The 12,047-nt window shown below is 40.5% G+C and overlaps 1 long non-coding RNA gene across 1 annotated transcript in view; it reads right to left on the reverse strand.

Annotated features, from left to right (window-relative positions):
* Nucleotides 1–12,047, reverse strand: part of LOC148108580 (uncharacterized) — a 229,090-nt gene that overhangs the window by 124,092 nt on the left and 92,951 nt on the right. Inside the window, exon 2 of the long non-coding RNA XR_015727397.1 lies at nucleotides 10,367–10,631. This is a non-coding gene — a long non-coding RNA (uncharacterized LOC148108580). The remainder of the gene's footprint in view (nucleotides 1–10,366; nucleotides 10,632–12,047) is intronic.

The raw sequence follows: 12,047 nt of genomic DNA on the forward strand, positions 1-12,047 counted from the left end.
GAGTTTGCTCCAGGGAGAGCCTGGAGGGCAGCGAGCAATGAAAATGAAGCCGCTCCCACCTGCCTGACCACTTCTCACTTCCCACTGGACCTGCCTGCATGTAGTCCCTCCCCTTCCCTCTGGCCTTTTGTCCTCCTTGCTCTCTCCCTTATCTGCAGTCACTCCCACCCTACTGGCACCTGTCTGGCAGCTTAGTAACCCTGGTCTCTCAGAACCCTTGCACACCTCCGCTTGGAGCTACCACCTGCCAAGTGGTCCTGTTTCCATCCAAATAACTCTCAGGAGCTGTCTCTACTTTCCTTTCTCAGCTTTTCCAGCCACTCACTCCTTCATCCCTGCACTATGGCTTCTGCCTCCTCTAAATCAGCTCTCTCCACATCTTTGATAGCCCACTGATTGCCAAATCCAGTGGATACTCAGTGTCCTTTGTTTTGACTGTTTTAGAGATATCAGCTCACTTAAGCAAAACAATTTAGGTGTTGTTAAAATAAAATGATACATCAGCCTACTAAGATAGGTATTCTATTATCCCCATTTTAAGCTTGAGGAAACTGAGGAACAGAGAGGTTAAGTAACTTGCCCAAGGTCACACAGCCGCATATGATAGAGCAGATGGCTCAGAAGTCATGTGCTCCTCACGTTCCCTTCTGGTACCTCTCTGCTGCTCCCATCTCCGATATCCATTCCCTTCCTCCTAATCTTTGCATCCCCAGCTCCTGGGATGGGATCTAATACCCAAAGGGTACTCAAAAATATTTATGAACTAACTGAATGCCTGTGGCACGCTTAGAGAACTCACTCTCTAGGGGAAGAAGATCAAACAGCAGCCACCAGTGTGCTGGATGGTATGCCAGATGCTCACAGGGCTTTTACAACAACGAGAAATAATAGTAACAGCCACAACGACAGTGGCCGCCCTTCGTTGAATTCTAATATGCACCAAGAACTGTACTAGTTATCTGTTATCCCCCTGAGTCTTCAAAACAATCCTCTGTGGTATTTTTTTTAAGATTTTATTTATTTATTTGACAGACACAGAGAGAGAGACAGCCAGCGAGAGAGGGAACACAAGCAGGGGGAGTGGGAGAGGAAGAAGCAGGCTCCCAACAGAGCAGGGAGCCCGATGTGAGGCTCGATCCCAGGACCCTGGGATCACGCCCTGAGCCGAAGGCAGACGCTTAACGACTGACCCACCAGGGCACTCCTGCGGTATTATTTTTAAACCCATTTGATAGAACAGGAAGCCAAAGTTCAAAGAGGTCCCCAAGGAATGAAAACATAAATGTAGGGAGCCTCAGAAAGCAGTGTGTCCTGGAAGGCTTCCCAGAGGAGGTGCCACCTGAGCAGGGTTTTGAAGCACCAGTAGGTTTAGTCAACTGAAAAAGAGCACAAAGGCATTCCAGGGAAAGGGTAGAGTGTCTGCAAAGGCTCAGGGTCAAAAGAGCATGTACCATCAGGGAACTCCAGACAGGCTAGGCTGGCTAGAGGTCAAAGAATGAAATGGGGAGTAGGTGAGGGGAGGCTTTCAAGGGAAGCGAGGATAGGAGCCTCACAGGCCACAGGAAGGAATTTCAGTCTCATTGGGGCACAGGGCCAGGGCTCTCAAGCTGACTGCGCCAGAATTGCAAAATTGATCCTAGACCTCCCCATGTAATCTGAATCAGCAGATTCACGATAGGGCTCAGACGTGTGTATGTGTGTACCTTACTAAAGCTCAAATAAACAGCTTAACAAGATTTAAATGACATACAATAAACTATACATATTTAGAGTATACAATCTGATAAGGTTTGGTGTGTGTACAGATCCATGAAGGCACCACCACAATCAGGAGAGAGAGTATATCCAACACCCCCAATGGTTTCCTCTGTTCTTCATAATCTCTCCCTCCCACTCCCATCCTCACTGATCTGCTGTTATTATAGATCAGCTTGCATTTTCTAGAATTTTATAAATGGAATCATACTATATATACTTTTCTTTTTGGTTTGGCTTCTTTCACTTATTTTAAGATTCATTTTGAGATAGACATGTAGTTCGTGTCAATGATCTGTTCCTTTTTATTGCAGAATAGTATTCCATTGTATGGATAGACAGGATTTTGTTTATCCATTTACCTGCTGATGGACGAATAATGCTGCTGTGAACATTTGTGTATAAGTCTTCTAATGGGCATATGCTTTCATTTGTTTTGGGTAAATACCTAGGAGTGGGATGGCTGGATCATATGATAGGTGTAAATTTAACTTTTAAAGAAATGCCAAATTATTTTCCAAAATAGTAGTACCATTTTATATTCAAACCATCAAGTATTATATTCAATAGCAATGAGTGGTATATCTCACTGTGGGTTTTAATTTGCATTTCTCTGATATCTAGTGATGACGAATTTTTTTTTACATTCATATTTGCCATTATGTGGTGTAAGACTTCTAATTTTGTTCTTCTTTCCCAAAATCTTTTTTAGCTAATCTAGACTCTGTACATTTTAGTATGAATATTAGAATCAACATTTCAATTTCTACCAAAAAGGCCTATTGGGAATTTAACTGGGATTGTACTGCATCTATAGATCAGTCTGGGGTGAACTAACATCTTAACAATGTTGATCCTCGCAACTTCATTTTTTAAGGTTTTCTTTTCTTTCCCTCAGCAATATTTTATAGTTTTAGGGTACTGGTCTCTCACAACTTTTCTCAGATTTATCCCCAAGCATTTTGTATCTTTTGATACTATAGTAAGTTATAATTTTTAAATTTTTATTTTTTGTTGCTTGTATGTGAAATTTACTGGATTTTTAGAAATTGATCTTGTATCTTACAACTCCGCAAAACTTATTTATTCTAGTAGTGTTTTTGTGGATGCTATTAGATTTTCTATGCAGATGAGCATGTTGTATGTGAACAAAAATAGTTTTCCTTTTTATTTTCCAATCTGGGCATCTCCTTCCTTTTTTTTTCCTGATTGCACTGGCTAAGACCTCCAGGACAATGTTGAATAGAAGTGGCAAGGATGGATATCCCAGTCTCATTCCTGATCTTAGTGGGAAAGCACCCAGCCTTTCATAATTAAGTATGATCTTAGCTATCAAGCTTTTGTAGATGTCCTTAATCAGGATGAGTAAGTTCCTTTCATTACTAGTTTGCTGACAGTTTTTATCAGGAATGAATGTTTGTGTTAAACATGTTTTCTATTTAATTAAGATGATCCTGTTTTTTTCTCTTTTACTTTGTTAATATGGTGAATCACATTAATGATTTTTGAAAGTTAAACCAACCCTGTATTTCTGCTGAAAGCCCCTCTTGGTCATGATGCATTATCCTTTTAGTCTATTGTTGAACTCAATCTGTGTTCATAATGATTTATTGGACTGTAGTTCTCTTTTTCGTGTATACCTTTGTCTACTTTGGGTATCAGGGTAATGCTGACCTCATAGAATGAATTAGGAAATATTCCCTCCCCTTGTTCTCTACTCCTTAAAACTTTTTGGAGGAATTTGTGTTGAATAGGTAAATGTTTTGTAGGATTCATCAGTGTGGGAAGGTTTGTTTTGTTTTTATAATTTACAAATTCAATTTCTCTAATAGGTTATTCGGGTTAACTCCTTGTCCTAGAGTAAGCTTTGGTAATTTTTGTCCTTCAAAAGACTTGTCCAATTCATTTAAATTGTTGATTTATTGGCATAAAACTGTTTGTAATGTTCCCTTATTATCTTTTATTACCTGGAGAATCCATAATGATACCACTTCTATTATTCCTAATAGTGAAACTGGATCTTTTCTCTTTTATCCCTGGTCCTTATTGATCTTCTTTAAAAAACAGCTTTGGTTTCATTGATTTTTCTCTACTGTTTTCTATATTCTATTTCATTGCTTTTCACCTTGATCTTTACTATCTCTTTTCTTCAGCTCACTTGGATTTCATTTGTTCTCCCCTTTCTGTTTCTTAAGGTGAGTGTTGAGGTCATTGATTTGAAACTTTTCTTTTTTCTAATACAGCCATTTTAGTGCTATAAATTTCCCCGTAAGTACTGCTTTAGCAGCATCCCACAAAATCTGAAGTTGTATTTTCATTTCATTCTGTTCTAAATATCTTCTAGTCATTTTTCACTCTTCCTTTGATCCATGGGTTTCTTAGAAGTGACGTATGCTATTTAGTTCCCAAACATTTAAGGATAGTACAGAGATCTTTCTGTTACTGATTTAGAATTTATTGTGATCTGAGTGTGATCTGAGAAAAAACTTTCTATGAAGTGAATTGTTTGAAATTTTTTGATTCTTGTTTTATCGCCCCAAATATAATCTATCTGGGTAAATGTGCCATGTGCACATGGTAAGTGCATATTTTGCTGGTGTTAGGAGGAGTATTCAATAAATGCCAGCTGGGACAAGTTGCTTGATAGTATTGTTCAAGTCTTTCATATTCTCACTGGTTTCTGTCTACTTATTCTACCAATTTTTGAGAGAAGGTTCTGAAATCTCTAATGATAATTGTGGATTTTTCTAGTTCTTTTAGTTCTATGAGTTTTGCTTCAAGCTTTATTATTAGGCACATAACATTTAGGATTATATTATCTTAATTACTTGACCCCTGCCCCTTTATCACATCATGAAATGACCTTTATCTCTGGTAATATTCTTCACTCTGAAATATGCTTTGATAATCATAGAGCATTCCAGCATTAATTCCATTAATACAGCATTCCATTTTCTTTGACTAGTGTTAGCATGGTATATTTTTTTCCATCCATCCACCATAACCCATCTGTGTCTCTATATATTTATTTTTTTAAGATTTATTTATTTATTTGACAGAGAGCACAAGCAGGGGGAGCGGCAGGCAGAGGGAGAAGCAGGCTCACTGAGCAGGGAGCTCGATGCAGGGCTCGATCCCAGGACACTGGGATCATGACCTGAGCCAAAGGCAGACGCTTAACAACGACCGAGCCACCCAGGTGCCCTCTGTCTTTATATTTAAAATGCGTTTTTCATAGGCAGCATATAGTTGGGACTTGCTTTTTTATGCAATCTGGCAATCTCTGCCCTGTAATTTGGGCATTTAGAGACTCTACATTTTTTTCAAGATTTATTTTTTAAAAAGTATGAGCATGAACAGGAGGGTCAGAGGAAGAGGGAGAATCTCAAGTGGACTCCACACAGAGCACAAAGCCCAAACACGGGGCTCTATCTCACAACCCTGAGATCAGGACCTGAGCTAAAACCAAGAGTTGGGTACTTAACCGAGGGAGCCACCCAGGTGTCCCTAGACCTTGTACATTTAATGAGCTTGTAGATATGGTTAGGTTTAAATCTATCATCTAGATATTTGTTTTCTAATTAGCCCTGTTATTCTTTGTTCTCCTTTTGCTCTTTCCTTTACTTCTTTTCTTAAAAGATTTTATTTTTTTATTATTTAAGTAAACTCTATGCCCAGTGGGGGGCTCAGACTTATGATTCCAAGATCAAGAGTCACATGCTCTAGCAACTGAGCCAGCCAGGTGCCCCTCCCTTGCTTCTTTTGATTACTTCATGATGTATATATAATGATGATATATAATGTGTGTGTATATATATATATATATATATATATCACCTTTATCACTGCTTTCTCTTTGTTTTGTTATTTCAGTAGAGTTTATAGCATACATATTTATCATAGTCTACCTTCAAGTATAAGAACCTTACAATAGTACACACGCATTTTTCCACTACTGACAATTTGTGCCGTTGTTATACATTTTACATTTACATGTTTTATAAATCCCACATCACACTTAATTTTTAATAGTTAAATATCATTTACAGAATTTTAAATTACATATACATATCATTTACCATCTCTAACACTTTTCATTACTTCCTGTGCATTTAGAATTCCACCTGGTGTCCTTTTTCCTTCTGTCTGATCAACTTCCTTTAGCATTTCTTTTTGTGTGGATGTATTAATGATGAATTCCCTTCGTTTTTATGTCTGAAAAAGTCTTTCTTTTGTCTTTGGTTTTAAACAATATTTTTGTTGAATATAAAATTCAAGGTTGACAGGCTTTTTTATCTTTCAGTACATCAAAGGTGTGGCTTCATGGTCTTCTTGCTTGCACTGTTTCTGATGAGAAATCTGCTGTTATCTTCATCCTTGTTCCTCTGCAGTGTCTTTTTTGCTTCTTGCAGCTTTTTGAAGTTTCTCTTTATTAATGCTTTTGGGCAATTACATTATCATATGCCTTGATATCCTTTTCTTCATGTTTCTTGTTCTTGAGGCCCATTGAACCTAAATCTGTAGCTTTATATTCATCATTATTTGTCATGAGGGAACATACTCTGTATGTTTTCAACATTTAAGCTTTATTAACATTTGTTTTATTTTCTTCCCAGTATATGGTCTATCCTGGTGAACATTTCATGGGCACTTGAAAAACATAAGTTTCCTATAGTTGCTAGGTGTCAAAGTACGTGATAATGTTGTTGAGCTCTTTAATGTCTGTACTATTTTTGTTCTAATAATTCTAACATCTACCACAAGAGTAAAATTACAGTTATAGATTTATCTATTTCCGCATTTAGTTCTGTCAGTTTTTACCTCCTGTATTTTGATGCTCTGTTACTGCACACATTCACATTTATAACTGTTTTGTCCTCCCAATGAACGGACCCACTTTTCATTATGAAGCTTACATCTTTGTCTCTGATAATACCTCTTTTCTTGAAGTTTATGCTATCTGATATGAATATAGCCACTCTAGTTTTCTTATGATTAGTGCTTCTGCATAGCGTGGACAGCAGTGTCTACAGGAAATAGACAGTTGTACACAGCAGGTAATTAGCTCTTGCTCTTTTAACCAGTCTGAAAACTTCTGCCTTTAATTAAAATGTTTAGTTCATTTACATTTAATATTATTCTTGATATGGCTGCCTTTGAGATGGTCATTTTGTTATTTGTTTTCTATTCATCCTGTTTTCTTTCTCTTTCTTCCTTTGTCTTCTTTTGAGTTAATAAAATTTTTTTTAGTATTTCATTTTAATTACTCTATTGGGTTTTTTTCCTCTTTCCAACATTTTATTCTGAAACATTTCAAATGTACCAAAATGTTGAAAAACTTTTCCAGTGAACATCCATACACCTATACCCACCATCAACAGTTTCTATACGCAGAGAAAAGAAAAGATCTCATTTGGTCCACCTATCTTCCATATTGGATGCCTTGTCTCTTGGATTTAAATAGAGTAGAGGTAAATGCACTGAAAGAATTGCATGAATAGCAATGTAATTCCCAAAATCTGGCTAGTGAGAGTCCCATCTTCACATATGTATCAGGCCTTTACTGTGAGAGGGGACTGGACAATCTGTACTGTTCCACAGAGAGTGACCAGGATAAGGCAGTGAGTGGATGCTAGGAGATTAATGAGGAAGGAACTGGCTGTGCTGTGCCCAGGAAAGAACAGACGGAGTTAAGAAGAGACATTTAAGGTCATACCCTTCCAGCCTCAGGGGAGGAAGGGAAGTTGTCTTTGAAAGAGGCCAGGAGTCAGGACTAGGCAGACACACCATGGAAACAAGTGTAGCTTCAATAAAAGGAACAACTAACAGGAAAAGCTGCTAAAAATGAGCAACACTTCCTCAGGAGACAGTGAACTCCCCATCACTGAAGGTGTGCAAGCATTCACTCATTCAACAAATATTTATTGAGCTCTTATATGCCAGACACTGAGCTAGGCACTGTGGCTAGTGCAGTGATTATAGTAGATTTCTTGTCCTCATGAGGTGGTAAATATTGAATAATTCCACAAATAAATCTATGACTATCAGTAATGAATCATGCAGTACATCTACTCTGGCAGGATTGGAGAAAAGGATTAAATATTTTCTAACTCTGAGACTAAACAGCATAGAATCACAGGAAGCCCTACATAAGTGACAGCTTCTATAATTATATTATTATTAACATTATCCTTATTACTATTTGTTCTATTATTCATTTGTTTCACATTTCCTGGGTGCCCACTTTTGGTTGTGCAAGGAGGCAAAGCTGCATGAGATGGGTCTTTGTTCTCCAAGTGGAAGGGTAGCCCAGTTAATGGACCATCCAGCACAGTGTGGGAAGTGCTGTAATTAGAAACCAGGATCCCAGACACTGGCAGCCCAGGAAGCAGTTGGGGAGATCCTGGGGTAGGAGTGGGGCTGGGGGAAGCTTATAGAATAAGTGGGGGTGAGATGGATTTTGAAGGGCAAATGGGAGGAGACTTGAAGGGAGAAAAGTAGGAAGAACTGCTGTGTGTTGATCTCATTGCTTTCTGCAGACCTCCAGGAAACTGAAAATGTGAAGTGTACCCTCCTCTCTAATCCCTTTCCCCATCCTCTCCTCTCTAGCCCCCTCCTCTCTAGCCCCCTGCTCTCTAGCTCCCTCCTCTCCAACGCCCTCCTCTCCAGCCCCTTCCTCTCCAACCCCCATTTCCACCCCCTACCCACTTGGAGGTGGAGAGGTAAGCTCAGCTGGGCCCCTTAGCCAATTAACACTCTTTGCATCTGAAAAAGCTCAAATCAGCTCCTCAGAGGTGTTAGAGATCAGAGTAATTAAGGTCTCTTTCTCATGCAAATCTAAACCAGAAATTGAATGTTTGTCTCCTTGGAAAATTAGGGCCCTAAGTTCTGCAAGGTGGTCGTGAAATTCAGCATGGGGAGGTGATGGCTTCAAGAACTAGAAGCCAATTTGTTGGGATGCTGTCCATAAATATTTGATTCAATTAAATAAAAAATGTACTCCACATGGCAGCAAAGTGATATTCTTTAAACGCAAATCAGATCCCGTCTCTCCCCTGGTCTCTGTTGAACTCACAATAAAATTCAACGCCCTTACCAATCTCAAGTCCCCTGCTTTCCTCCCAAGTTCATCTCAGGTCCCTTCATAAAGTGCTTGTCACACTTTGTAATTATTTACTGGTTGGCCTCTCCCACATCATTAATTAAATACATTTCTGTTACCACTCACCCTGGAGCACAATATATAAAGTTGTCCAACTGAAAAACAGCTCGATTGCAAATCAGCAATGTGCCCTAGAGCTACTGGGAATAGGACTCATTCAAAACTTCCCTGTCCACCCACGGTATACCCTGGCTGGTGTCAGGTGTAGAGTCCACTGTCACTGACCTCTTGTTGCACCTCTGGGTTCACTCTTCTGGAGAACAACTAACTGTTCTCTCTCTGAGATGCCCCAGCTTCCTGAGCACTCTTCTCAAATGGCTAAGTTTTAAGTTGGACACTCAACAAGCATAACTTCCAAATGCAAAGAGAATTCCTCCAGCCACAGGAACAAACAGGAACGACATTTTATTTAACTGAGTTGTTTACTGTCTTGCCTGTATTCCCAGTTGGGAAACAAGCTTTGGGAGGGCAGAGACCCATGTCTATCTAGTCACCACCTATCTGCAGCACCTAGAACAGACAGTGCCTGGCACTTGATGGACGTTCCAGAAATACAAATATTTTGAATGAATGGACTTTCTGAAATTGCCCATGTACAGGCTTGGTGCCACCACCATGGGCACAGAGGTGAACAAACCCAGATTCAGCCTTGGAGGGGTTCATAGCCCAGCAGCGGCACCCACAGGACCCAGGATTCATTTGAGTGGTCAGCATTTGAGCGCCCCCTACAGTGCCATGATAGAACATAAGCAAATCCACCATCTGAGTTTAGGGGGAGGAAAGGAAGCAAGAAATGATCATCTTCCCATTGAGGGCAAATCCCCCAGCAAGAAAGGATCCTGACACCTCATTTAGTCATCAAACATTGCTGGAACCAGGCACTTCTCTAGGTACTAAGGATACATTGATGAATAAAGGCTGTCCTCATCCTCAAGCAAAAATGGACAAAAACACCATCAAAAGAACCCGCATCATAGTACCATGTCACATGGTAACAATGGACATATAAATGAGCCCAAACCTTTCACAGAAGTGAGAATGACTTATCACAGGGGAGAAGAGAATATAGTGAGTTTTCTTGGAAAAAATAATGCCTGAGCTGGGTTCTGACAGATGAATAGGGGTTTTCTGGGCAAAGGAGAAGAGAATGGCATTTCAGGAAGAGGGCACAGCTGGTGCAGAGGCATAGAAATGTGGGCCAGCATGAAGCATTTGCAAAACTGCAAGTCATCTGGGGTCATTGCTGAAATGTAACGTGAAAAGGGAGATCTGGAGGCACCAAGACAGAAGAAGTAGCTGGGTCCAGATGCTGGAAGGCTTTGCCTGGACCTTATGCCTCAAGCTATATGGGACCAGGACTGGGATTACACACAAGAATGATGAATCAACTTTTGCCACATAATAAACCAATCCAAATCTCAATGGTTTAAAATTGTATTCATGACTTACGCATCTGGGTCACCCAGGGTTTGGCTGGTTCTGGCTGGGCTTTGCTGCGGTGGTTTGGCTCTTCACGAGTCTCTTTTCTTTCTCCTGGAACCAGGGGCCAACGTGGGTGTGCCTTGATCATGGCAATGGCAGAGGCACAGAGTACAAAGGGAGACCCTGCAAGATGTCTGAAGGCCTGGGCTCAGAAATGGCACACTGTCGCTTCCACCTCATTCTGTTGGCCAAAAGAAGTCACATGGCCTGGTCCAGACTCACAGGCATGCACCTGCAAAGTCATATGACAAAGAATATGAGTAGAAGGGGGACTGAAGAACTGGGTCCATCAATGCACTCTAACATGGGTAATCTGATCGGATCTCTGTGTTAGGTCTCTTGGCTGCAATGTGGAGCGTGGATTAAAGGGGATAAGGCAGTTTCAGAGATTCAGGCATGAACTAAACGAATGCTCTGGGACCCCACAATTTGTTCTTTCTCTATTCCTCGTACTGGGATTTAGCCAGATCAGGCAAAGGGGGGCTTCTCTCTAGTCTTCTGTTCGATTCTACGAGCTCAGTCTGAGCACTTTGGTGCTTGCAGCAGTGAATAAGGAGCCTTTGAAATAAGCAGATAAAGGCTAATATTCAATAAACTAGTGAACAAGGGTTTTCTTTAACTCTCTTGGAAAAGACATCTCTGAGACAAAAACAGAGCTGAGCTGCAATATTGGATAAGCCCCACTGATCACAAGAAAACCTAACATAGGTAATTGACTATTGGCAAACGCAACAGAACCAAATAAAGCAAGTAATTAACAATTATTGTGCTGGAAGGTAATGGAACTACAAATCCAGGCTGCCTAGGTGTTTGTCCCAGGCATTGATAAGAACGGAGTGTTTGTTAGTGGGTGAGTAACTCAGGTGTGAAATTCATTTTATTAGACTACATCTAAAAATAGGCTTGAATCACACAGTGGAAAAGAACAGAATTCATCCCCACTTGCTCAAAGGGGTACACAGGTAATAAACTCAAGGCTCTGGTTTTTGTTTAAAAAGCGGGAATTGTGGTAGATTGTTTGCAAAAATGGCCCCAATTATTTCTCTTCCTGTATCTATACTGTTTTGCAGATGTGATTTTGCAGTTTTTCCCAAGAGAGGGGGTCTCTTTCCTCACTTCTGGATACCATGACTAGCTCTGACCAATAGACCATGGCAGAAGTGACATTATCCTACTTCCAAGCCTAAGCCTCAAGAGGCCTTGTACCCTGCCACTTACTCTCTTGGGATCCTTGTCCCCACCATGTGAACAAGCCCAGGCAAGGCTATTGGAGGGCAAGGTAAGAAGTCAGCCCAGTTGTCCCAGCAAAGGCCCCAAGCATGTGAGACAGCCCAGCCAAAATCAGCAAAGAGGAATGATTGAGGAGACCTAGAATGGCTGGGGTGACCTTCAGTCTTGGCCTCTAGAATCATCTGGGTCCCTCAAGACCACCTAGGCCAGGGATGACAAATACATAATACATAGGCCCCCACTACCCGTCTGGTGCCCAGGGCAGACATTGCTAATCTATTACCATACACTCTTCAACTGAGCCTAGAAACAACTTCTGAATTTGGCTGGACATAGCACTGTAGGCAATCTCTACCCATCAGCTGCTCATTCCTAATGACTTCCCTTACTCCCATTCCACAGAGGAGAAAATGGAGGC

This window comes from Ursus americanus, chromosome 18, assembly GCF_024610735.1.
Source record: "Ursus americanus isolate L20-20 chromosome 18, mUrsAme1.1.p, whole genome shotgun sequence".
Classification (NCBI taxonomy): Eukaryota; Metazoa; Chordata; class Mammalia; order Carnivora; family Ursidae; genus Ursus; species Ursus americanus.